The 24,696-nt window shown below is 46.2% G+C and overlaps 1 long non-coding RNA gene across 2 annotated transcripts; it reads right to left on the bottom strand.

Moving 5' to 3' along the window:
• Positions 1-269: 269 nt before the first annotated feature.
• On the bottom strand, positions 270-24,695 carry LOC106631609 (uncharacterized). 2 transcript variants are annotated; one of them, XR_008735152.1, is made up of 5 exons: positions 23,240-24,695; positions 15,263-15,370; positions 13,285-13,397; positions 1,531-1,680; positions 270-897 (listed from the first exon to the last, which is right to left on the bottom strand). It is a non-coding gene; the product is annotated as an uncharacterized LOC106631609 (long non-coding RNA). The 2 variants fall into 2 exon arrangements; XR_008735155.1 differs by lacking the exons at positions 270-897; positions 1,531-1,680 and adding an exon at positions 12,297-12,984.
• Between the last annotated feature and the right edge of the window lies 1 nt (position 24,696).

The following is a 24,696-nucleotide window of genomic DNA, read 5'->3' as shown; positions in this document are numbered from 1 at the left end:
TTCTTAGGTGATGTGAGCGTAGTGCGGTTAGGGTGACGCAGTTCTAGTGGGCAGGACTAGGAAAATGGTATCTTCTGTGATGGTAACTGAATTTTTTCTGATATTGCTTTCTATATTGATTGATGCTTACCTTTCTTCCTGGAATGCAGCATATATATTTTTTTTTTCATTCACGCTTGTGTGTATGTATACATGCAGACATAGACAAGTACATATGCATGTGTTTGTTACATGTACACACACACATGGCCTGGGGGACCTGCCTATGTCTGCAGAAATTCAATTTGAAATCTCAACTCTGCTTACATTAATTTTAACTTTCAATGCTGATTAATGGATGTTTCACACCAGAAGAATGATCTCAGCTCCAGCTCAAGGCATCCAGGACCATCAGCACTGTCCTCTGAGCACTTGGCTTTTCATGTGTCTCTTCTGCTTGGAAAAAAAGAACCGAAAATCTCAAAGCTGAGAGAAATAAAGGTATCAGATCCTACTGCAGAGGGGGGCAAACAGCACCCCCAAAATGAAAAAACTTTGTCTACAACCAGAAGACTGCGTGGAGGCAGGTGAGCCACAGCTACATGCCGTTTCTTGAAAGACACCGGTCCAAACCCCCAAGGACTCAAGAAGCAGTAAGTACTCCCGGAAAGGGAAAGGCATTCAGGTATTTATTGGTTTTCAGAAATGTTTTTATTATTTGTTGGACTTTATGAGCATAAAGCAAAGGTGACTTTAAGAAGTTCCTCTGCAAAACCTTCATGTACGTTGATCCGTCACACAAGAGTTCCTAGGAGGGTGAAACTGGAAGAGTCCAGAGGTTTGAAAGCACTGTGGCTCAGGTGGAGCTGCTCGTAACATCCACAGCCTAAGCGTTAGATGGACCTGTTATAAAGGACCCTGTAAATAAAGATTTCTAAAATGAGTAACATTACTTTTAAAGAAAACCAGATGTATAACATTAGAAGAATATGCATTTTTAAAAAGCTTAATCTTTAAACCTCAAAAGCATACTCCCATGGGAGTCACTAAAGTGATTGCAATATAAAACCCCCAGATAAAATAATAAAAATGAAGAATTCCTGCAGGGAGGGATCCTGAGGTGCTTTGCAACTGTAAAGTGGTACAGAAAAGACTAATAATTATCAGTTTGCTGTGAACCTTGAAACCCCTGCAGTGAGGAATGGGGTAGGTTTCCCAGATGTACATGAATTACTGCTGGTTTGATATTTCCCTCCTCCTGGGTGTGCATAGTTTGATAATCTTCTACCAGCTTTTCCAGCAAATCCTTCCTCTGCTACATATGTAATTCAGTCTCTCCTGCTCCTCAGCTGAACCTGGTCCTACTTGCCTGCAAAATGACTAAGTCCTGCAGGTGGCTCAGAAGGCATTAGCTATGCTTCAAGGGTTTCTTTTTCAAAACTTTTGATTAAAATATATATAGTTTACCCAGATAAAATGATGGGGCAGTGGCATAAGGACCTGTAACAAACATGTTAGCAAATGCTAGGCAGGTGTTGTGGTCTACGTTACCTCCTTATAGAAGAATCAGAGTGAAGGTGACGGGTCATGTCTTTCTACCTCTGACTTCCACAGCCAGCTGTACTGTGGCATCTCTCCAGCTTCTGGCAAAACATCTCCCACCCAGACAATTGTGAATATGTTTCATGTGGTCAGAAAGTGCTGGAGAGACAGGCCAGAAATTCACCCTGTTATGCTAAACCCAACAAATAAGAAATTATCTGCATATAAATACAGTTTATGCTTTTCCACTTGAAAGGAAATCCCCTTATCAGCTCAGTCTCAGACGAAAACAACCAGGGACACCGTGAGCTGAGCCAAGTGCCCTTGCTGAGAGGAATCAGTGGCCTTCCCTGGCAACCGAATCCATGCCTCTGTGGCCCTTTGGGGAGGCAGTTTTACCATATTGTGTAAAATAAGTTGCCAGACAGAGCTGTTGAAGGGGAAAGTGGAGCGGGGAGATAGCACATGGCTGGTTTGCTCAGTCAGATACTGGGAACTGATGCAAAAGCAGGGAAGGAGATGTGAGGTTGGAACACATTTGTTGGGTCAAATGCCATTTTTTTTTTCCTTTTTAAGTATACTGTAGGCCTGCTGCTACTGAAATCAATGAAAATGTTGCTATTAAATGTCAAGAATATAAGAATCATTGAAAACTTTTCCTCATTGCCTGAATCTTCAAATTGTAGTCCTTCCTCCATTCTCCCTTTCTATGTATTTTCATCTCAAAATGCACTAAGACTGATGATGTCCTTCTTATACAGGTGAACACTACGCAGGTATAGGTGGGATAAAGCACTTTATTTAAAAAAACAAAACAAAATCAAAACACCCCAAAGTTCCCTGCTGCAGTAACACAAGGCTGTCTTAAAAATGAAAAAAGCAACCCAAACCCAAACATAAAGACCTCCAAAACCAGTTTCAAGGATTAAAAGGATGGCATGAAGCCCTGGTTAAACCCAGTGCTCAGAAATTCAGCACGACCACATACAGAAGTAGCTCTCTGTGTGTTCATCAAGAAGCACAGCCACCCCTTTAAATCATCCTAGGTCACCTCCAGGAAAGACACATTTTTCCATGTTTTCTGATGGCAAGAAAGGTGGTTTTCACCCCGGAAGATCAATGATGTGGCTGATACAGATAGAATTCAGCAACACCCACCAGTGGTCTCTATGCATGTCTCATACAGGGCTTGAAATGTAAATTTTGTCTGCAGCCAGCGTGGTCTGACAGACTCAGTATAAGATCAGAAAGTGGGAGCTGCTCTCCTGGAGCTGTCCTGCACCACTAAGCCACCTCCTTCTCGCCAAGGCTGTGCTCTCTGAGGGCTGAGCAAGTGCAGGCAAAGAACAAGACTTACGCAGATTCCCACTGGCCCCATCAGGATGGTTTTTAAAAGCCACCATGGTGAGTTGCTCTGCCCCTCTGGGGTGACTCCCATGCTTCAGAGCGATGCCAAGGACCCTGCGCTGGGAGCCCAGCCCTGCACCGAGAGCTGCTGAGCAGGGAAAGAGCAGCAACTAAACAGGACTGGAAGGAAAAATGCGCTGATAGCATGTTCAAATTTCCCTTGAGCTGCTGCCTACAGTTGAGCTATAAGCAGCATCAATCGAGCACAAACGTGCCTTTCCCAAGCAAGGGGAGCTGGGTGCCAGCTCCCCATGGGACTCCAGTGGGAGCCACGGCCCAGCAGCATCACCCGCCCTGAGCACTGACCCGCCTCCAGGTAAGAACAAGGCTCGCACGGCATTTTCACCATCCCTGGTGCCTGCCAAATCCTCTGGGCTGGCAGAGCATCGCTCTCCCACCCCAATCCTTCCCCAACGACCGGAATTAATTTCCCCCAGTTGCAGGGGGGAAGCGTCCGACTGCATGAGCCCGAAGAAACAATTTTTATATCTGGTTTCTGCTGAAACAGAATTGTTTTCCTGATGGCATGAGGTCGGTGAAAGTTCTCCAGCTGTGTCGCAGAGGTTTTTTTCCACAAAAGTGGGGGTGTTAACCGTGGTGGTATGGCACAGCTCCAGCTCAGCGCCCACTGCTCGGCATTCCCCCTGCTCCGGCAGCCGGGCAGAGCATCCCGCACTGTTTGAACAGCTGCCCTTCCATTTGGGAGGGGGCTGCCCTTCAGTCCTGGGAGAAGAGCTCATCTTCGGGATAGTTTGCATAACAATTAGCATTTGTCAGCTGAGATACGCCTGGTGAAAGAACACTGTTTATATTTTTGGGGCTGGAATATTTCTTGAACCACAAAAGCTAAGCTGAGGTGGGGACCAAGCCTGAAGGTGGGCTGATTTCATACGGCAGGTTGAGGAGTTGCTTTTGCATTCAGCTCAGAGGTAGACAAGCAGAGCTGCCGTGCAAGGGGGGATTCTTTAGCTCATAGAGATTTAATTCAGTTGTTCCAATGAAATAAATACATCCGCCTTAAACAATTGAAAGAGGTATTTACTGCCTGTGGTTTAACAACTGTATTAAGTCAAAGGGACCAGTCGACTAGAGCCTTATAATTCTTTTCTAAAGAGAGGATGAGAGAAAAGAATGAGACAACAATGCAGTATTTATAATAAAGATGAAATGAGTGGAACTCAGTGGCGCCAGCAGCCCCGGAGCTCCTGCTGCTTGGGTTAATGCATTTTGCATTAGCACGTCTGGATATCTGGCACTGGAAGGTCCCGAAAATGCTTTTACAAAATAGTGGCATTCTTACGGCAGCAGCATTTCTTCCAAGCACCACCGCTGACTGGTGCAGCTGGGCTGGGCAGCCCCTGCAGCTGGGTGAATCACCAGGAAGGTTTCAGGTGACTTGAGACCTATTTTCCACTTGCCTTCTCACAGCCGGGCTGCTTTTTGCTCTGCTCACCTCTGCATGTTGACAAGTGATTGCACCAAAAGGGCTGATACTCTCACAAGGCACCTGCTCAAGTAGGGGGGGGGGTATGGGGCAGGGGGGGGGGGGGGCTGGGGGATTGGCCCACAAAAGCAGCATCCCTGCCTTCTCAGGTTGTACTGGGGGGCTACTGGGCAGCTAGACATCATGGTGAGCACGCAAACACAAAATTACAGCTGTAAGTAGTTTTGCTTTGCATTGGTTAAGTGAATAACATCTCCGTTACAAGAACCCCTAGATCTGTATCCTATACTACTCCGTTACTCCAACAGTTAATCTTATATTTGCTTCGGAAGCAATACAAAATCCTCAAAGGAATTAATAGCCAGCAACTGCATGTCACTAGAACAATTTATTCTTCATTCTTTCCCCCAACAGACTGGACAGATACATGTCTCTCATTTCTTCCTGAAACCTGGATTTGAAAAACTTTGGGTTGCTGCATCTTCCCCTAACCTGGCAGAAGGGCAACATTAGCAGTAATGAGCAAAGCACAGCAGCACCCCAGGACAAACTCAGGGACAGGTGGAAAGACCACCTGGGTGTAGTGTCATCACAAGCAGATGGCAAGTGGTACCTCCTTTTTAATAACTATGATGATAGAAAGGGGAAATTCAACACCTCAGGGTTTTCTTTTGGTTTTGATATATACAAAAATTTCTTGTCCTAAGAAATAAGTATACCAGAAACTATTTCAATAATTCTTAAAATATGGATCTTGGATTTTTGTTATTCCTTCTGCCTAAGCTTCTCTCACACAAGGTTATCTCTGCACAGAAGCAGCACATTGGCCTGGTGCTAGAGGCTGCCAAAAAGTGTGGGAACAAGTCAATGAGGAGCGAGACGGGGAAAACAAAATAAATTTATGAAGCAGTTTTCCTGATGCTCGAGTACAGCTAAGAACAGGAGTTCTTCCTTCCAAAAATAAAGTTAATCTCAGCCGCTGACCCCCAAGTGCTAGAGCAGCGGGACTGGGGTAGCAGCTACAAGCTCTGGCACCCCAATCCCAGCCCGTACTGAACCTCATTTTCATGGGCACATTACTTTTGGCTTGATTTTTCAGCAAACTCTTTTGTTCTCAGTAGGACATGTTGGCACTTCACTCTACAAAATCTACTCTTAGTATCTTGATTTCATATATGGAAAATACTTATTAGCCCCATAGGATGTGGGCAGGGTTGTTTAGTTATCATAGCACAGTGCCTAGAAGCCATTCAGTGGTGGTAAGCCCAAGCCAAGCTGTTTTTCTCTCCTCACCCGCTCACACACTGAAGGAGAATGAGCATGTTGACTTCACCCAAACTGGAAGGTGAAAAGACATCAACACCTGCCTATCTTTTAAGACAACCCTGATGAGACGTGTCTTGCAATGAGTTCCTTAAACAAAGACAGGCAGAAACCTTCTGAGAGAATGACAGCACCACGACAGAAGCCTGGAGATGATAAATTAGTGAAAGTGTCTTCAAATACCACAGGTGGCAATAGCTCAACACCTGGGATATCAAGCAAAAGGGTAAGTGTCCAAAGCGGGCAGAGATCCCAGGTTGTGACACCCCACATTTAGGCTGTTGAGGCTGGTCAGGATACAGCTTGGATCTGGAGGTGAGGTCTGGACTGAGGTTTTGACTTTACTTGCTGCTAGTCAGAAACGTTCCCCAAGGCAAATGTAACTGAGTAACCTCCTGGTCAGGTTTCCAGTTCGTCTTTGAGTCTTGATTGGTGTCTGGCAGGAATGTGAAGTATTTAGCAGCAGGGAGTGTCCTGCTTCCAGGAGGATGTGCCACTGGCCTCGCTCCACGGGTTCCCTGGGGACGGGCTGAGCTTTAACTAAAAGCTGCTCTAAATCCTGCAGACTATTTTAGAGGAAGTTTGGACACCCTGGGACTGCAGGAGGTGCACATCAGGGCAAAGTTCTCCACTTCTTCATACAGAAAAGCCAAAATGTTGGCTCTGAAATTGATGCTAAAGAAAGCAGCTCTCGGAGCCTGTTCTGGGGTCTCAGGAAGCAGGACAGCCCCTCGTGTTCCTGCCGTAACACAGCCTCGGCACAGCTTTCTAGTGGGATGCATTTCAATGGTGTTTTCCAGCATCAGTGCTTTTTTGCCATCTCCCCATCTCCTGCATTACTACTTCTTTGCCTTCTTTCTAGTGCAACCACTGCCTCAGAGAGTCTGAGCTGGGATGGAGAAATGGCCATGGAGGCACACGGTCTGTGACAGGTTATTCTGATTGATGCCACTTGGTGCTGTCACACAGGGCTTTGAAAACAACGCGTCCCAGTGCAGCCACATTTATTTTGCTGACTGCTGTTCTCTGAAGCCTGGAACAGCTTAAGGCTTGGTACGTAGCCTCCTCCCCTTGGGACAGCGTATCCTGATATTGCTAAAAGGCCTTTTGACAACATGCATTATTATCCTTCCTGTGGGGGATGCTGGCGGCAAATGGTCAGTCACTGGTCCAGGCTGAGTAGATGTGGCAACAGGCTGTGCTGCGGAAGTTTTAGTTTCCCACCTTTGCTGTTCATGGTTACTGGGTGAGCTGGGGGCAGCTGGTTTCCCTTCCAGGCCGTACCAGGAGCAGCAACAACAGATCTGGGAGTGAAAGGTCTTGAGTGTCACTTGCTGTCCCCTCAGCTTGAAGAACAGTAACTCATTCCTTCAGTAAAAAAACAATCCCAAATAGCCCCTTATGATTAAATTGGCCTCGAGATGGGACAGCAGGAAACCCAGTGGTGTGATGGATCTGTCACTGTCCCCAGAAGTGACCCATGTGGATCCCACCAGGGAATGGACATTGTGCAGGAAGGGAAATCTCTGACATGCAGCTCTCCCTGGAGGTTAGAGAATCGCCCAAGGAAGCGTTTTGAAGAAAGCCTGGAAGAGCAGGAGCAGTGGGAATGCTGCATGGGTGGGATGCTGGGGATGGGGCACAGGGAGTGAAAGGGAAAGGTGCAAGATGGCCTCGTGCAGATGTGTGCTCCTACAAAGGAGACCCAAAACGGGGCTCCTGCCTCCCCCTACTTGCTGCACAACACGACTGTAAGCAGCTGTACCCCAGGAGCAGGGCGCTGCCGTGCTCTCAGGGTGTTCCCAGCCAAGCGGCCACTTTGTGAAGCTTTGGCAAGCCAGCAGATCCTGTGTCCTGAATCCTGAGTGGGGAGGCAGGGACTCTGTCCTTCAGAGTGCACTGTACATGATGTGAACCGACCATCAGAGGACACACACGGTTGTGGGTAGGTGTCGGCTGCGAGGGCAGCCCCAACTTGGGGTTTCCCTGCTTTGGGATAGGTCACTGTGTTGCCTGATTTGTCTCTTTTTATGTTTTTGCACGTATTTTCATCACTATGTGCTTTGCTAATGCAGTCACGTGTAAAAAACAGGCAGGATATACTACATAAAAACAGGAAAGATCTTTAATCTTAGGGTCATGAGAATGGCACTTGCTCTAGCAAAGCTACTTGTCCAGTCGCTTTACTTCTAACATACTTTTTTTCAGTACTGACAGAGCTTCAAGCCTCTGGATTTCAGCAGTGTCTCCAGCTATGAAGTTTTAGGTGACTGAGGGGTCAAAGTAGGTCTTAGGGGACTGCAGTGAACCAACAAATGATGCCATCACAGAAGAGCTTGGGATGTGCTCTTTCTCTCTTTCCATCCATTTCTCCTTTTGTCTTGAAATATGTTCAAGAGTCCCTTAATCAAATTGGTGTTTTTTGGTTCATTGCTCAATTTTGTTCAGCTAGTGAATATTAATTCCCCTATTGGGTGAAATAATTGGAATAATGCAAATAGATCCAAATAACAGCTGCAAACTAAATGATGCTTTAAGCACTTTATAATAAACAGAGCAAAATAAAATGAATACATTCATTTTAACACCTGAATTCATTGTATAAGCAGAATTAAGAGGCTGAAGACCAGAAGGAATGTTAAAAGTCACAATGATTCTAAATCTTGGGTCATGCAATTTGAACTTTGCTATTGGAAAACCGTTGCACACGTATGCTGTGCTTTAAAAATGACACTGATGACCCCGCAAGAACACTCAATGGATCAACTTCCCAAAATTGCATGGTAAAGTCTGTGATCAAAATATATCACTTCAGGGAGTGACTACAAGGCACAGACATCACTTACGGAAGTCTCCAAACCTCTTTAATGGTGCCTAGCCTTTACAAGTGCTTTTACTTCTAATTTACAGGATAGGATCACCCTTGCACAGGGTTGCTTACCCCACTTTGTCCGAGGACCAAGCCAGCTTGCATTTGACATGAACAGGGAATGGGTACGGGAGAGGAATAACATCTACACCCTGCTCTGCTGCCTGCTAACTGCCCGCTCTCACCAAACTCCAAGAATGCCACTTTGCAGTGTCAGACCACATGGAGCTTTTCTAAAGTTGCATTGCAGGTGAGGAGCAGAAACCCCTTGCTTCAGACTGCTGCATTATCAGAAAACTTCTAGAGTTTCTCAGGCATTCACCGCAGTCCCACAATCTGTCTGACCAAGGAAGAATGCCTCGCAAAGAGATCGGGTTTTATCCAGCGCCAGGTATGCTGATAACCCTCCTGAATCAGTCGCCAATCTCTGCCTGGTAAAAGCACTGCCCGTGGTATTTTTACGGAAGCTATTTTTAAACGACAGTGTGATATTTTGTTTTCTTTCACTCGTTTGTCAACTGGCTGTGCCACGCATCTGCTCTGACAAGAAACTTCCAGTTATTTTTCTCCAGCCCATTCCAGCTGGGATGGAGGCAGGGCTGGAGAAAGCACTGGCTGCAGGCAGGGTGAGCCCAGCAGGGAGCAGTGACCCTGCGAACCTCTGCCTGTCGGGGTCCCCCGTGTCAGGCTGTGGGAAAAGCCTTCCAAGTTTCTGCTGATTCTGGTGTTGATGCCGCTTTGGGCTGGTTTTCGCAATTCGGGTTGTGCTATGTTTAGTTGGGCTGCTGCTTGCATGAATGTTTGGATTTTGCTGGTTTCGTTTTTTTTTTTTCACCTGAATTGCATTAGATTTTCAAGGAATTACATTTTGAGATCTAGGTTCTGAACAGTCTCAAAGCATGAGCATCTAAAAATTGAAAATTAAACCCTGAAATGTCCAAAAGGTGTCATGTGTGGACAATTCACGTTTCATCTCATCAGTTTTCCCAAATGGAGATGTAACTGATTCCACCCCTTGATTCAAGTGCCTGGAAATTGTTGCATGTTCCATAATGGGCTTTACATTTTGTTTCTCTCAATAATGCATTACAGAGTGACACTGGTCACTTTCCATCCCCTGGGGGTTTCTTCTGGAGAAAGGGTATATAAAATGCCTGCTGGAATTTTGCTGATTCCCAAGCCCTCCACCCATAAGCACTGTTGGATCACAGTTGTCCCACAGTTTTATATCAGGATTGTCTAGCCCATCAAATCCAGACACAAATGGCTCACAGCAGATAAAACCCTACTGAGAAATATGGATTGTCTATGTGTGCGCAGTTATTGGATATAAAACATGCCTAATTAAATCCTGGGAAATTGCATCCTCTGGTTTTAAGTCCTCTGTCTGTACATGGGCCCAAGATTTCTGGTTTTACGCCTCTGAGTAATGTCAGGATTCATTCCAACACCTTCTCTTAGATATAGTATGTACAATACTGCCTCCCTGCAGGGCTAATCCCACAGACTACAAAATCACTGCTCAGGTAGCTCGGATACCTTTCCATCTCAGAAATGGTGCCAGACCCCGTCTCAGGCGAGGTGCCTGTCTCGGGGGTCAGTCCTAGGAGCAGAACTAGATCTTTACCAAAATTTTCTGCCCTGATCCAGCAGGTCCAGCAGCTGGAACAAGAGGGGGAATTGCATCCCTGCTTAGCCTGAGCTCTGCCAATTCCCACCAGTTATCGAGGCTGTTCTTTTAATCACAGAATCCAGTAGAACTGGATTGAAACCAACACACTTACTTTCCCATCAAGAATCTGACAGATATTCTAAAATCTCTTAAATTTTCTAGTTTCTAACCCAAAAGCCATTGGGAAGAACAGCTATAGTTTGATGGGGTAGATTTCAAAGACCCTAATAATTTCTTCTGCCTTTGGTTAAGATCCCTGAGGAAATAATAACAGAAGCAGTAAAAATACGTCCTTTATTCATCGTGGCTTTACGTCAGGAGATTACTGCTCTAATCATTAACTAGCCTGCTGCATTATCTATGAAAATTGCTCTGTAATATTTATGAAATGTGACCTTTGTTGATTCAATGTTACAAAGTGTTGGATTCATTCTGTTTGCAAGTGGAACAGATTTCCAAATCACTCTGCAATTAGTACAGTTTGATCTAACCAGCCTATCTCTGCATGGGGTAGCCTTCCACTGAAGCAGCAGGATCGCTGTCAGAAATGAAATGTATTTTCCATACCGCTGAAAGTAAGGCTGTAACACCTGCTTGCACTACATCATCTTTGGCAAAGGTAATTGCTGAATGAATATTCCCAGTAAGGGAAAACAGTAACCAGACTTAGAAAGCTTTTTTAATGAGAAATATTTCAATTAAAAAAAAAAGTACACGGCCAAAAATGTTTGCTATTTGTAATATTGTAAGGGGAAAGCAAAAGGCAATGGAACGATCTCAGGCCGAAATGGGCACTATTAGCCACTCTGCAATAGATACAGGTACAGCAAGTGACAACAGGAGGATTCATGAGCCCAGTGGAGTCGAGATGCTCTGGTGCACAATTCTCTATGTCACTCCCAAGGCCACCATCAGGAGGGGATGGTAAGTCCCTCCCCACCTAAAAACCACATCTCTGTGATCAACCTCATGCTACCATGAATTTCCAGTTCTCACAGCCATATAGGACGAGCTGTACCACTTCAGTGTATGTGGTATTTTGGAGGAGCAAAGTTTCATTGGAGCGACAAATGTGCCGGACGAGCATCACGCAGTGAAGCCATGTGGCACCACTCAGTGGCAGATCACTAGGACTGTGTAGTATCCCTAGAATTAATATCACATTTTTCCATTCCCTGAGCTCTACATGGTCAGTGTCAGCACTCCATTTTCATCACAGGGTAACTGACACTCAATCCAGCTGGGACTGCCTCACGTGACACACCACATCGTGACACACCACGTCGTGACACACCACGTCGTGAGCAAACTGAGCAGCTTCTTGCCCCTGTGTTTGATCCCTGAGCTTGTTCACTAGTGATGGACAAAATTAGCATTTGGTTTGATGAGCCAGGTTAAGCCCTGATGAAACCCCTGCATACACTCGTAAAAGATCCCAGCTTGGCCCCGTGTATATCTGGTTTTTTTCCCTCTAGCATGACATCCAACTGTGTTTTCCTTTGCAGGAAACAAACATCCTCTTGGATCAAGCAGGGACTGGAAAGCCACAGAGACACCACCCGCACGTTCTGCTCCCTGCGTGGGATGGAGAGGGAGGCTGGGGCCGAGCTGGGACTGGGCAGGCAGCAGGTCCTCATTCAGGACAAACTGGTGCAGCCACCCCACAGGCAGAACGGCTCTGCCAGGCCAAGGGTACTTCTCAGGAGGAAGGTATTCAGGTCCTCACCATGGTCCTGCCTTTCAAACTGCTATTTTAGCACTTTTTTCCCCCACATATGAAATGGAAACCGTACTAACCTACAGGACACGAGCAGTCTGATGTAATGGCAGCAGCACAGGCAGCAGAGAGAAAGTCCTGCCCATGCTCCGCTGCCAGAATCAGTCTTCCATGGTTTATGATTTTGTCCCCAAATTCAAAGCTGCTTGCAAGCCTGGCCAACAGTGCCTGATGAACCTCTCCTTTCCCTGTGACCTTGACGATGTGCTCGCAAACAAAGGAGCTGCTAAGGAAACGAATGCGGGCTGTGCCTGTGAATGACAAGGGTTTCTTGGCATCTGGCCGAAAATTGTGGCACTTTTTCCCAGAACTCGCCAGAATTGGGGAATCCTCCTTCCTCCATGTCACACACATGGGAAAGGTAAAAATACAGACGTTTGAGCAATTAAAGAGCAAAAGAGAAACTAAAGACATGTACAGGCTTTTGTGTTATGGGAATTGGGGAAAAAAGAGGCTCCATAAGCACTGTTACCATGAGCTGCAGCATTGCCTGCTAGCAGCGGTGGGGAGAGGGACCCTGTGACAGGCTCCACTCGCCACCAGCCCACCCCACCCTGCAGGTGTGTTTCTTTGGATGCCTTTTCCATTCCCCAAAATGTGGAAGGGATTATCTCACGTGCTGTGAACCAACTGGCAAGGAGGAGAATATTTGCAAGCAAACATGTGAAACCAGGAGGAAGAGGAAAGAGCAGGTGCTCTGGTGGGATGAGCTCAGCCCCTCCAGGTGTCCCAGGAACACAAACGCGCCCTGCCAGCCATGGCGAAAGCAGTGGGATGGGCAGTGACTGCTGCACTCAGAAGCAGGGCAGCAACAGCACGGGCATAGCTGCCCTCCAGCTTCTTGCTGAGGGTCAGTTACACACATTTATTGCAGTTGCAAGTGCCTGCACTGGTGCAGACTGGGTGAAGTCTTTGGAGGTCTGGTTATCCCACAGCTCTGAGGCAGGCACAGATCCATGGAAAAAGGAAGGCTGAAAGAGAAGAAGTGGTCTGGGCAAAAACATGTCTAGAAATCCCCTGGCTCTTGCTGGAAAGCCCTCCTCTCTCTAAAGGGCACTGCAGTGCTTGCTGACCACTTTCTCTTCCTCACCAATGTCAGCAACATTTTCAAATCCCTTCCTGCATTGCAATGTTTGCCACAGAAGTGTTTTGTTGACTAGGAGGTGTTTTGAACATCTGTGACAAGGAAGACGCATGGTAGGTGTGAGTGACAGTGGTGAGTTTGGTGCTCCCCATCAAGGCTGGTCGTTCCCATTCAGCTTCGGTCCTACCTGGGCTGGAACTGCTGAGCTGGGGAAATGGCAAGCAGGTGGAAGGCATGCTGTAATTCAGCAGCGCTCATTTTTGCAACCCTCGTTCCAGCTGTCAGAAGGCGGCAAAGTTCCTGTATGAAAATGTTTTCAGTTGAATATATCACAAAAGTAATAATAGATATTTCAAGATGTAAACAGTAGCTCTTTTCCTCCAGAAAATAAAAACAAAAATCACAATTACAGCCTTTGCGTGTCACGTAGCTGTTTACTAACATGTAACATAACTCTAGGGATCAAAAGTGGGGGAAAGAAATTAGATTAAAGGAAATGTGTTTTGTGGTTTTTTTAACCTAAAGTGTTCTCCATAAAACTATTATGCTGAGAGGATGACTAATGTAAGCAGTGTGTGTATTGAAGTGTGTCATGAACACTTTTTATGCTTTCTGAAAACACAAAGAGAAACCCCAGGAGAGAATTAATTTATAAATCTGATTAAGCATAGTGCCTAAGTGGCAAAAAGCATCATACAATAAATAGTAGACTCCACAGGTAAGCAAAGCTTTTAAAAAATAAACATACTCTACAAAGAGCCCAGATATGTGCATTTTGCATAATTTAATGTGTTTGACTAGATGTCAAAGGTACAGACAATGAAAGCAGAGGTCATGCAGAGGTATTACCTTTGACCTCTTCATTAAGCCATCATACTGCCTGTCAAGTGTAAAGCATCTATCTTAATTTGGGAAGCGAAGGCAAGCCTGTGAACAGAAGAATGAGTCATAAAATAGGGGGGTTCTACCTGATGTCAAGATAGACTTACAGTTTTGTCTTCAGCCAGTCACAGTGGAATGAGTTGGGGTGGACCAAGAACCTGCCATCTCCCAGGAATTTTCTCCCCCACCAGACACAACCGATTCCCCCACCGCTGACCCACACGGTAGGGCCAAAGCACCCCAGTGCCAACACTTTCCCCTTGGGTGCAAGATCTGCTGCTTTGCGCAAGGTCCTGCCCCAGCCTTCTTTGGGCACCGGTCCCAGCTACCCGAGTCTCGACAAAAGCCACCTTTGGTATGGGTTGTGTCAGCCTTCATTCTTTCCTATTTATAGAGTCGTTTCTGATAGCATTTCGGAAGTAAGCAATAGTGTTGCTCAGCATTCAGAGTTTACCTGTCTTCAGGGACTTTCTGAGTTCATGGGAGTCCGGATGTTAATTACAATCCCTTCCAGCTGTAGATCAGAGGTGCCTTCAAACTACAGATGGATGTTCATTAGAAGTTAACGCTTTAAGTCTCATCAGTGCACCTCTGAACATTACAGCTGTCTTTTTTATGTACAGGATTATACTTCCACTAATGTCACCCTCCGGGATAACTGCCAATATACGTAACGCTTTTAAACAACCCTCATCATTTAATTCAAAAACGGAAAGGTGACAGGGTGACTTGGTATGACTTAGACATTCCCACGTGCACGAGTGAGTGGTGAAATGCCCTGTCCTAGTGCTGTCATGGCAGTCACCTGATATGGGTCTACCTTCCACCATCCTTAACACATCTGAATGGGAAGCAAAAGTGAAAATCATGCTTGTGTTACATTGCTCCCTGTGGGGAGAAGGAGAACCATTTTGTGGTGAAAGCCCTGAAATAGACTCGAGTTACTATAGGTATCTCATTACTGCTGGTAGTGAGATCTGGGATTTCTCTATGTCTCTACTTCCCTCTGGATAGGGAAGATTTAGTCATAACAATTTTCCATACCTTTGTCTGCTTTTTTCATGTTGACTGTAAGGTCTTCGCATTAAAAAAAAAAAAAAAGCTCTCTCCCTGTGTGTAGATCATCTAGACTAGTGGGGTCTCCTATAGATACCAAGAGCCCAGCAACAATGAAGAAGAGATGAAGAGCTGCCAGTGTCCTGACAAGTTAGAAAAAGGGGAATTCATTAAGTAATGCCCTGAAACTTCTTTTCTGTGGGCTGGTAAAACATACACTCACTTACACAATGCAGACATTGTCAGCAAAGCAGGAAGTTTGTGTCCTCAGCACTGAGTCTCTGTGCCGTAACTGCAGGGAGTCCCACACCTTGGACGTGGCTCAGGCAGAGAATCTGTGTCACACGAAAGGAGAGGAATAGAAACAGCATGAAACCATCAGCAACAAAGGAAGGCGAACAAAAACAGGACAGACAGGATCAGAGACACAGAGCCAAGTACAAGGCAAAAAACCAGACCTGTGGAAAGCTGGAAGGAAAACAAATAAACCAAGTCAAATTCTCCGTCCCCCCCCCCAGCTTCTTCCACCTCACTTGTACCTTGTTACTGAAATTTTCTCCCAGTGCTAAAATTGGTGCATCAACATGAAGGACGTGGCACCCCACATGACACTTGCATGGTAAACATCTGCCTGAGGATGAAGATTGCCCTTTGTAATTTCTGCATTTTGCAGACACCACACTTGGCAGACAACGCATTTAGCAAACACGGTGCTGCGTACGTCCCACAAGGCTGGGTCCTAACCACTATGTGCTACAGCATCTTAGATTCTGGTCTTCAGACAGAGCAACCTGAGTGATTTTTTTTTTTTTTTTTTGTATGCAAGGCTGCTTTCAGCAAGTTGTGCCTTTTGACACCATTCCTTTTCCCCTCCAGACCATCACAGAAGTGTTTTGGGGTCCTTGAACAAAGATCTACCCTTTGCTGGAATTCAATGCCTCAAGCAAAGCACCAAAATCAACACTCAGCTTGAAGATTTAGCTGGGAAGTATTAATGGGAAGCACCACACACGATCATTGTCGGCTAGACCTACGCAGCCTCCCACACATGATCCATGAAAAAAGTATTCGCTAAATCAATATCATCCACACAGCGATAGCTAGAGTCTGCCAACACTTACATACTCATTAGCATGATTGATTTCCCATTATCTAATTAATTACTGTAGATTTCACATTTTTACTTTACCTCCTTTGCCATTTGTTCAAGAGCAGCAAATGGCCTGTCACCACAAGGTGACGGCACTGAATTTGTCTTTGTCCTGTACCTTGCATTTTCCCCCACGTTGGTGCAAAACTCCAATAGGCACTGGCAAGGGAGGTCCAGGAGGTCTCTGGGTACTCCATCCCCTGCCCAAGGCTGAAGCCAACCCTCTTGCAGGTTTCTCGTGCTGGAGGTGCCAAAGGCTCCCCAGGTAACACAGCCCAGTCCTCACTGTCAGAATATCAGACGAGGTGATTGTCCCCCTGCACCTGGCACTGGTGAGGCCACACCTGGAATCCTGGGTTCAGTTTTGGGCCCCTCACTGCAAGAGGGACATTGAGGTGCCAGAGCGTGTCCAGAGATGGACAGCAGGGCTGGGGCAGGGGCTGGGGAACCAGGCTGATGGGGGGTGGCTGGGGGAACTGGGCGGGGGAGGGTGTTAGTCCGGAGAGGAGGAGACTTAAGGAGGACCTTATTGCTCTCTACAGCTACCTGGCAGAAGGCTGTAGGCAGGTGGGGGTCGGTCTCTTCTTTGAGATAACAAGCAATAGGACAAGAGGAAATGGCCTCAAATTGCGCCAGGGGAGGTTTAGATTGGATATTGGGACACATTTCTTTGCTGAAAGGGTGATCAAGCATTGGAACAGGCTGCCCAGGGAGGTGGTGGAGTCACCATCCCTGGAGGTGTTTAAAAAACACATAGATGTGGTGCTTAGGGACATGGTATAGCGGTGGGCTCGGCAGTCCTGCATTAACAGTTGGACTTGATGATCTCAAAGGTCTTTTCCAACCGAAATGATTCTATGGTTCTACGATTCTAACATTTTGCTGATATCTGTCCTCCCTGCTGCAATTAAAATGCGTTGCTTCTTCCTCTCTTGGATGCTGAAAGCCAACAATTTCCTGCTTGCACTAGCTTTTTTTTGCATAAGGAAGAGAGCTTGTTACAGTCATTCTGCCTGATTCTTCACTCGGTTTCCATACTTATACCAGTAAAAGGGAGTGGAAATTGTACTTGCTTTATGTGGAATAACAGACTGTGTAAGACAGTGTGAAATCAAGCCCATAATTTTTTATTCTAAACCATACGTTACATATACAGTTCCTCTAGAGTGCTCATTTAACATTCAGTTTCATTTCTCCATAGGAGTAATTAGCTTGCAATAAGGAAAATCATTTAATTAGGCCCACAACTGATTAGAGCCTGGTGCATAACCCATCAAAATAAAGAAGATACAAATTGATTTCAACATGTTTTGGGTCAGACCCAATCTTCTGAAGCAAATAGAGAGATAAGACAGCATCTGCTGGCTATTCACCTGCCAAGCCGTTGCGCTGATCTCTAATTTTAGGTCCTGCAGGCAACTGTCCAGGTTATTTACCTCCTGGGCTGTTTTGATCTTCTCTCAAACATGTGTATTGATGTACGAGCTCTCTTATCTCTGCCATGATAATACTGGCCCAACTATACTAGCAGTATGAGGTTCAGGATCAATACTGATTCCTTCCTCATTCAACTGAACAGCATTTTATTTACCTGATTACTAATATCTATTAGTGGCCTGAACTGGCAAATCTGGACTAAGCAGTCTAAAATGCGTGAGTTGGTCATGCTACAGAAATACAGAGTATTATCATTGCTGTACAATATGGGATGCACATATGATCTTCCCGTCACAGATTCACTTGGATCCATCACAGCTAACACAAGTAGAATCCTACGGCTGGTAGTAGATTTGCCTCAGACACATTAGGCATTAATTTTTCCCTACTGAAAACAGAACTCAACAATTTTCTTACATACTTACTGTAGGCCTATAAATGTGTTATAGATACCCATTTTGATAAACCAAAGTCTATTCTCCCTTATATGTACGCACATAGCTTGGCTTCTAGAGAATGGCTGTATGAAAAGACATCAGGAGTCCACCTCTAATTTCCATCTCATCTCAAAATCTGATTTACAAAATCAGCTTGCAAGTCAGTTGATTTGGATGTCTAAGCACCCAGGTGAGCAATCTTCCATGCTTAAATTTGTAAATATAACTTTCTCTTTCTTGGTTCCTCATCTGTAATAAATATTGTATAAATTAATGGCTGCTAACTACTCCATTGGCCTCTACCATTGGACGCATGAACTCATTCTTCCACATCTAGATGGATTTTCAGACCAAGGAGCAATACAAATTCCTTGGAGCTTCTTCCTATAAACTCAGCAGACACGATTCACAGATACAGAAGAAGGTAAGCTGGGTAAGAAAACGTTAATTTTTTATGTTCAGAGGACAGATGCCATTGAGACTGTGTTACCACTGACTGATTTTATTCATAAAGCCCCCAGCTGCCTCCCTGTCCTCTTAAAGTGGACATTCTATTTGCCAAAGGCAGACTGGTTTCAATTCCGTTTGCTAGCACGTGTGCACAGCCCTGCTTTGTTTCTCTCTCTGTCCTGGACTGCAATGGTGGTGCTAAGCATCAAAGCAGCTTAGAAGATGATCACAGCAAGATAGAATATGCTTTTAATGCTATATGATGTGCTTATAGCAAAGTTACCCAACAGGAAGACCTGACTGCAAATTTTATTGGACAAAGGAGAAATGTTTAATTTATCAGCTCATTCAAGCAGTGACCTCAGGCAGATGCCTATGCCCCACGAAAGCACGCTAACACAAAGTGGGTCTGAGTCATGGTTTCTTCAAAGCCTCTTTGCACTGCACTACTCTATGTATTTTGTGGAAGCTTAATGCAATACAAATGTACACAAGGTCCCTTTACTACACCGAGGGAATGTAATGAGGCCATGACATGTCTGAGATTCAGATGAAAAATCTTATAATAAATCCTTCCTCTGCAGTGTATCATAATGACAAACATGCCAGACTGGGGACTGGGACACCTACTTATTCTCCCAGCTCTTCTCCTGCCTTTGCTAAGTGACACTGGTCAGTTGTTTCCCCTAAGTCTCGTTTCTTTTTTGTCTTCTAAAAATGAAAGCAGTGATACCATTGCCTTTTGTAAAGTGCTTTGAGCATGGCAGCATCAGAAAAGATTTTTTGGACGATGCTATCCAAAATTGCCAGGCATACGATAGGTGAAATAGAGTTGAGGCAGAGCAGGATGATGGAGAAAATCAGCGTCTCCCAAGCTTTTCAATCCATGCCTCACTTGAACCAGTTAAGAATAATTTCATGCCTGATCACAGAAATGGCTGCAGGGCCTGGCGGCAGGGTACTGCACGTCTTGCTGATCGGGCAGCGCTGGCGGAGAGGGACATTCAAGATCTCTGCAGCCAAACTCTCAAGGACGTTAAGATACAAATGTCGTCTTTCATAATACAGCAATTAACAAGAAATGAACGTTACAAGGGACTGGCATTCGGTTTGGAGTACTATTTTTTTTTCAGATTTGACTTTCAAGCAAGTCTGTTCCATAGCATTCCATAAACCCTCACTAAATCCCAAACAAAACCAGGAGAAATTCAATTGTTTGGGGAAAGCCAGTGATTGAAACAGTGCAGTAAACAACTGGTGTGCTAGTATCACATCGAAAGCCCACCAGCCCAAATGTGTGGGTGTCACTCAGGTCCATAGGACCCCACAGTATCTATACCGTTTCTTTGTTGTCATGGTCCTTGGACAAACTGCCCTCTGAGCCTACACTGAGGGGCATGACAGGTTGAGGACCAATCCAGAAGGCACACTGGATGAGGCTACATAGACCTGACTCCTCCACACTAGAGTCCCTCAACATTGTAGCAGCAACTACTTAACCCCAATACTCCATATACCTTCCTGTCACATAATCTCAGCTTCAGGCTCTGAAAGCAGCTCTCTGACAGGCTGCCACACGTCTTCAGGCCCTTGGAACTTAAAAAGCCCACCCCAGCTAAGAGCAAGCTACACATAAAATAAAGCGATGACAAAAAGCCACATGTACACCAGTAGCAGGCCAAAGGAGACACAGGGCCAAGCAGCTGCAGTGATATCTGCCATCTGAGATCAGGGATGGAGAATGGGTTTTGGTCCTACTTTATTTGGCAGGGCAGATAGAATCAGAGTGTCTGAAACTGGGCTTGGGCACTGACAAAATTGTTACTTCTGAAACTTCTTTCTGTTCAACTTTCAGGTGTTTTGGTTTCTACATCTAGGAAACAGAGTTAATTATCTGAATCACAGGTGAGATGAGAAATTAAATGGGATTTGAGATGTTGAGACAGAGCTGAAACTCGTCAGTGCCAGCTCTGAGTGCAGATCCCCTCCTATGTGGGAAGACAACTAACTCTTTGCTAATTACCCCAAGCCTTGCAACAACCAAGGAAACAGGGGGGTGGACTCCAAGGAACAGTGAAGAAGGTTATTTCTGGACATAGTGATAAGACACAGTAAGGAATTTTAAAAGATGGAAGAAAGAAACATGTAGTAGCTGCAATGAGCCAAATCTGAAAAGCATGAAAAGCATGGAAGGCCTAATTATTTCTTTAAGGCTGTATGTGGGGAATAGTGAATGAAGTTCCTTGAATTATGGATCCTCAACTTTAGAGCTCTGCCCTCACCACAGCTCAGGGCAGTCAGCAGTTCTGGTCTCACTGATCTCACATGCCATGTCATGCCACAGGACAGATTTTTGAAAAGAAAGGCGTTTTAACATTTAAAAACGTAAACACTACCAATCACAAAGTGCAGGCAGTGAAGAAACTGCAAACATTTCAGGTTTTGGGGTGTGGCTGCTGATGGTTCTCCCTTCTGCTTCTAAATATAAAGTTTTTCAAATTTTGCGATAAAGTGACAGCTACCCCTTATCATTGAAGGCCAGCTGTTTCTTTAGCACTCAGCTGCTCCTGCTGCTTGCTCATAGAAATAGAAAATAGCTATTTAGAGACACAAATCTGCAAAGCCTTTGAGCACATGTATATCTTAAAGCCTGCCCTTCAGTTCTCAAAGTAATTCGGTTGATCTTCTTTCACACCCATTTTATACCTCTGCACACACGCTGACACCACCAAAGCTAGTCCTCCTGGTTCACTACCATCAATAAACACAGATCCAGAATGATTCATTCTAGGTCTTTTAAAGTTTTTATTGTGCCTCCTGAGAAGGATTCAGTTGAATTCACTCTAGGAGAAATAATCTTGGTAAAACTACTTGGCACTCTCTAACACATCATTGCACACTGTACAGAAAGCTCCTTTGATGCCACTGCAGGTAAATGTGTGTCAGCACTTGTTTGGTGTAAGCCAACCCATATACCTACCTAAATGCATGTGGATTTACTCCAGATTTCATCTGCAGGGGCTCTGTGGGGTTGGGGGTGTGTGGTGTGTGGGGAGGTGCATGTGTTTACACACATGCTTATAGTTCAAGAAAATTATTAGTTTATGACTTCTGAGGCTGAAAGCCACCATGAACAGAATCAGATGGCTTTTTTGATTGCACTGGTCCCTGTTTTGCAGACCTTAACAGCGCTGCATGAAACCTACTCACGCACACAGTCCAGCTGGCTTCAGCGGCCCTTGTCTTCCCAAAGCATCCCTTCCATGCAAGGAAGCGTGGAAGCACAGGGCCCTGGAAAGTGACAATATCAATGTGAAAATGTGCTTGATCACCTTAAAACAACTGTCTTCAAAATACTTCTGTCCACATTTAAAAGCAGAAAGAGGAATCACATTGAGTCTGATGGCTTTTACCCCAGGAGTGGTTAGAGGTGCTGGGTTTGGGTCCCAAGGAGTGCAGGGGCGGGTGAGGGCAGCTTCAGCCCAGCAGTCAGATTGGACCCAGAGCCTAGGAGTGTCTGGTGAAGGCAGCACTTGGTGGGGTGCGCAGCACGGGCTACGCACCCTGACAAAGCACTACCCCTGCACAGCGCTCTGCTTGTTTGGAATCATGTGTTTCTAGAGGCAAACAGTGTGTGTTCATGCTGTGGTGGGGAGGAGTGGAAAAACCTTCAGGCCTTCAGAGCCTCAGTAAATCCATACCTGAAGCCTGGCCTTTCATACAAGCATATCCCATTTTCACCCAGGTTCATTTATACACCTAGCACTCCATCTTCCTTTCTGGACACATGACTGATTCCACAGCGCATATACAAAATGATTTAAGATACATTTAAACATATATACAAAGAAATGTAGGTGCTCTGAAAAGCTGAGGTACTGCTAGATTGCTGTGGCTACAGTAGAGAGCAACGGTGACTTATCTGCACATCTCTGCATTTTTTTTACTATGTGCCCTATGCATGTGGTCAGGCAAAGGGAACCTTCTTTCCTGTGTGGACAACACAGACCTATGCATATATGGTTGGATGCTATTTCATAACAGAAAGTGATGTCAAAGTGTCTAAACCTACTTCCAGTTAAGTCAACAGCAAAACTGTCATAGATTTCAATGGGTTTACAGTGAAAGCTCTGTTGTCTCACCCACATGCAGCAGAATTTCAACAGTTCAAGCAGCAAGTGGAAAATGTTACAGTAATCTTTTCACTGTTGCAATCTATGCACCAAATTCTCTTCTGCCTTGCAATTCATGGAGTCAGACTTTTTCCAAACCAATATAAAATTCTCTTAAGTTACAATCACAATGCTCCTTCCTTCATAGCCTTGTATTTTGTCTTATCCCTGATGCCTGGACCAAATGGCAGTAAAATGTGATCTGTGTTTCAGCAATGTTCAAGAGCCAGATTACACTTGCGTATCTGAGGCAACAGAATACAGGCTAATAAATTATCAGGTGTGACGTATACGTAGTTTTACCGCAATCCTCTAAGAAGAGTAAAGCATAATCCTTATTTCAATCTGAACTGCCATTATTCTCTTTAAAGGAAACTGTAGCCGACATCTTTTGCCAAGGAACAAACACACAGGACAATATTCTGCAGCCCTCCTAAACACTGAACAGCTCTTACACAAATAGTTCAATTAAAATCAATGGAACCACTCGTGTGCTTAAGTGCTATTCTGCAGGACTGATTACAGGCTTCAGCATTTTTGGCCTGAAGATGTACCTACCAATGTGTGATCACAGCACAGCTTAAAATGTGCCTATTATAAAAGTACTTGCTCATGTTAAAACCAACCAGTTTTAGGCAACAGCTGTGCAGCAGCTATCTGAGATAAGGATGAGAAGTTAGCAGCACAAATAGGATGGTGTGGACAGGAAAGGTGCTGAGCTTCTTCCTGTTCAGCCTGTATGCCAGGAGGAGGCTATTCTGGTAGATGGCTTCTGTGTATCCAGATGACGAAAGGCAGCTGAATATGCTGGCAAGGGTTGGGAAGCTGGCAGTAACTCTGACTGCACTTCTGACAGCTTTCCACCGTTTCTTTTTTCAGCAGGTTTGACTATTGTTTAGAGTTTAGCAATTCTTTTAAATCTCTGCATGTTTTTACAGTACTGCCGTCTTCCTCTCCTGCCTGCACACTCGAAGGGGTCACGGATGTATGTGCCAGCCACATTTTTACAGCATCACTGGCATCCCATTTCTATTGCCTTTTTCATTCTGATTCATGTCTTGCCATACTTTCCACTATGATAGCAGTCGTCTTTCCCTTCAGTTGCAGCCATATGCCAGCATTCCTCTGCCTTACAGCCCTGATGGCAAGGAGAAACGCAACTGAAATCCGCTCGGAACGTGAGCTCGCTGCAGGAAACTCCTCACGCATGGGCGGTGCATGGCGACGCCCAAGGGCCCTTCATTTGGTGACACCTGGGGCGCAGGTGGCATGTTTTGCCCCCAACACCTGCCAGCCCCCCTGGCCAGCGCCACGGAGGCATCTCCTCAGCACCCGCTGCCCCGCTTACTCGCCTGCCTTGCAGCGGGACCTAGGGCTACCAGGGCTCCCCGCGGCCCGGAGCGAGCAGCGCGTCCCTGTTTACAGCCCAAGCACTAACTGTGCGAGACCCGCCCGACGCTGAGGGGACAGTGGGCGCTGCGGCGCGGGCCAGCGGCTGGCACGGCTCAAGGCCGCTTCCTCACCAGCGAGGGGGCGGCGGCGACGGCGGCGGAGCCCGGCCGGCACCCCCTCGGCCCGCCGCTGTTCGGTGAAGCAGGCCCGCGCCCCCCCGGCCGGCCCCACCGCCCCCGCGCACATGCGCAGCCGGGCCGGTAGGAGCGGGGCTCCGCCCGCCTTCAGCCCCGGCCGCGGGAGGGACCCTGGGAGGGAGGGAGGCACTGCCAGCGGCCCTGCCCGGCGCGGAGAGGCTGCGGGTCTGACCCGGGCCGGTACCGAAGGGCAGCGGCAGCGCCCTGCGGCCGGGGGCACGCCAGGCCGGGCAGCGGCTCGGCGGGGCCCTGGGCGGGCGGCTCCTGCCGCGCCGAGGGGGCGCGGCTACGGCGGCACCGGGTCCCTTCAGAGCTCGGCGCTGCCCGGGCCCGGCTCCGGCCCTGCCGCCTGAGGGACTTCCAAGCCCCCGGTCATAAGGCACTTCGCTCAACCTACATTTGACACAAAGGCCCCCCGCCTCTTCC

Source organism: Falco cherrug, chromosome 1 (assembly GCF_023634085.1).
Source record: "Falco cherrug isolate bFalChe1 chromosome 1, bFalChe1.pri, whole genome shotgun sequence".
Classification (NCBI taxonomy): domain Eukaryota; kingdom Metazoa; phylum Chordata; class Aves; order Falconiformes; family Falconidae; genus Falco; species Falco cherrug.
This window is presented reverse-complemented; position numbering and strand designations above follow the sequence as displayed.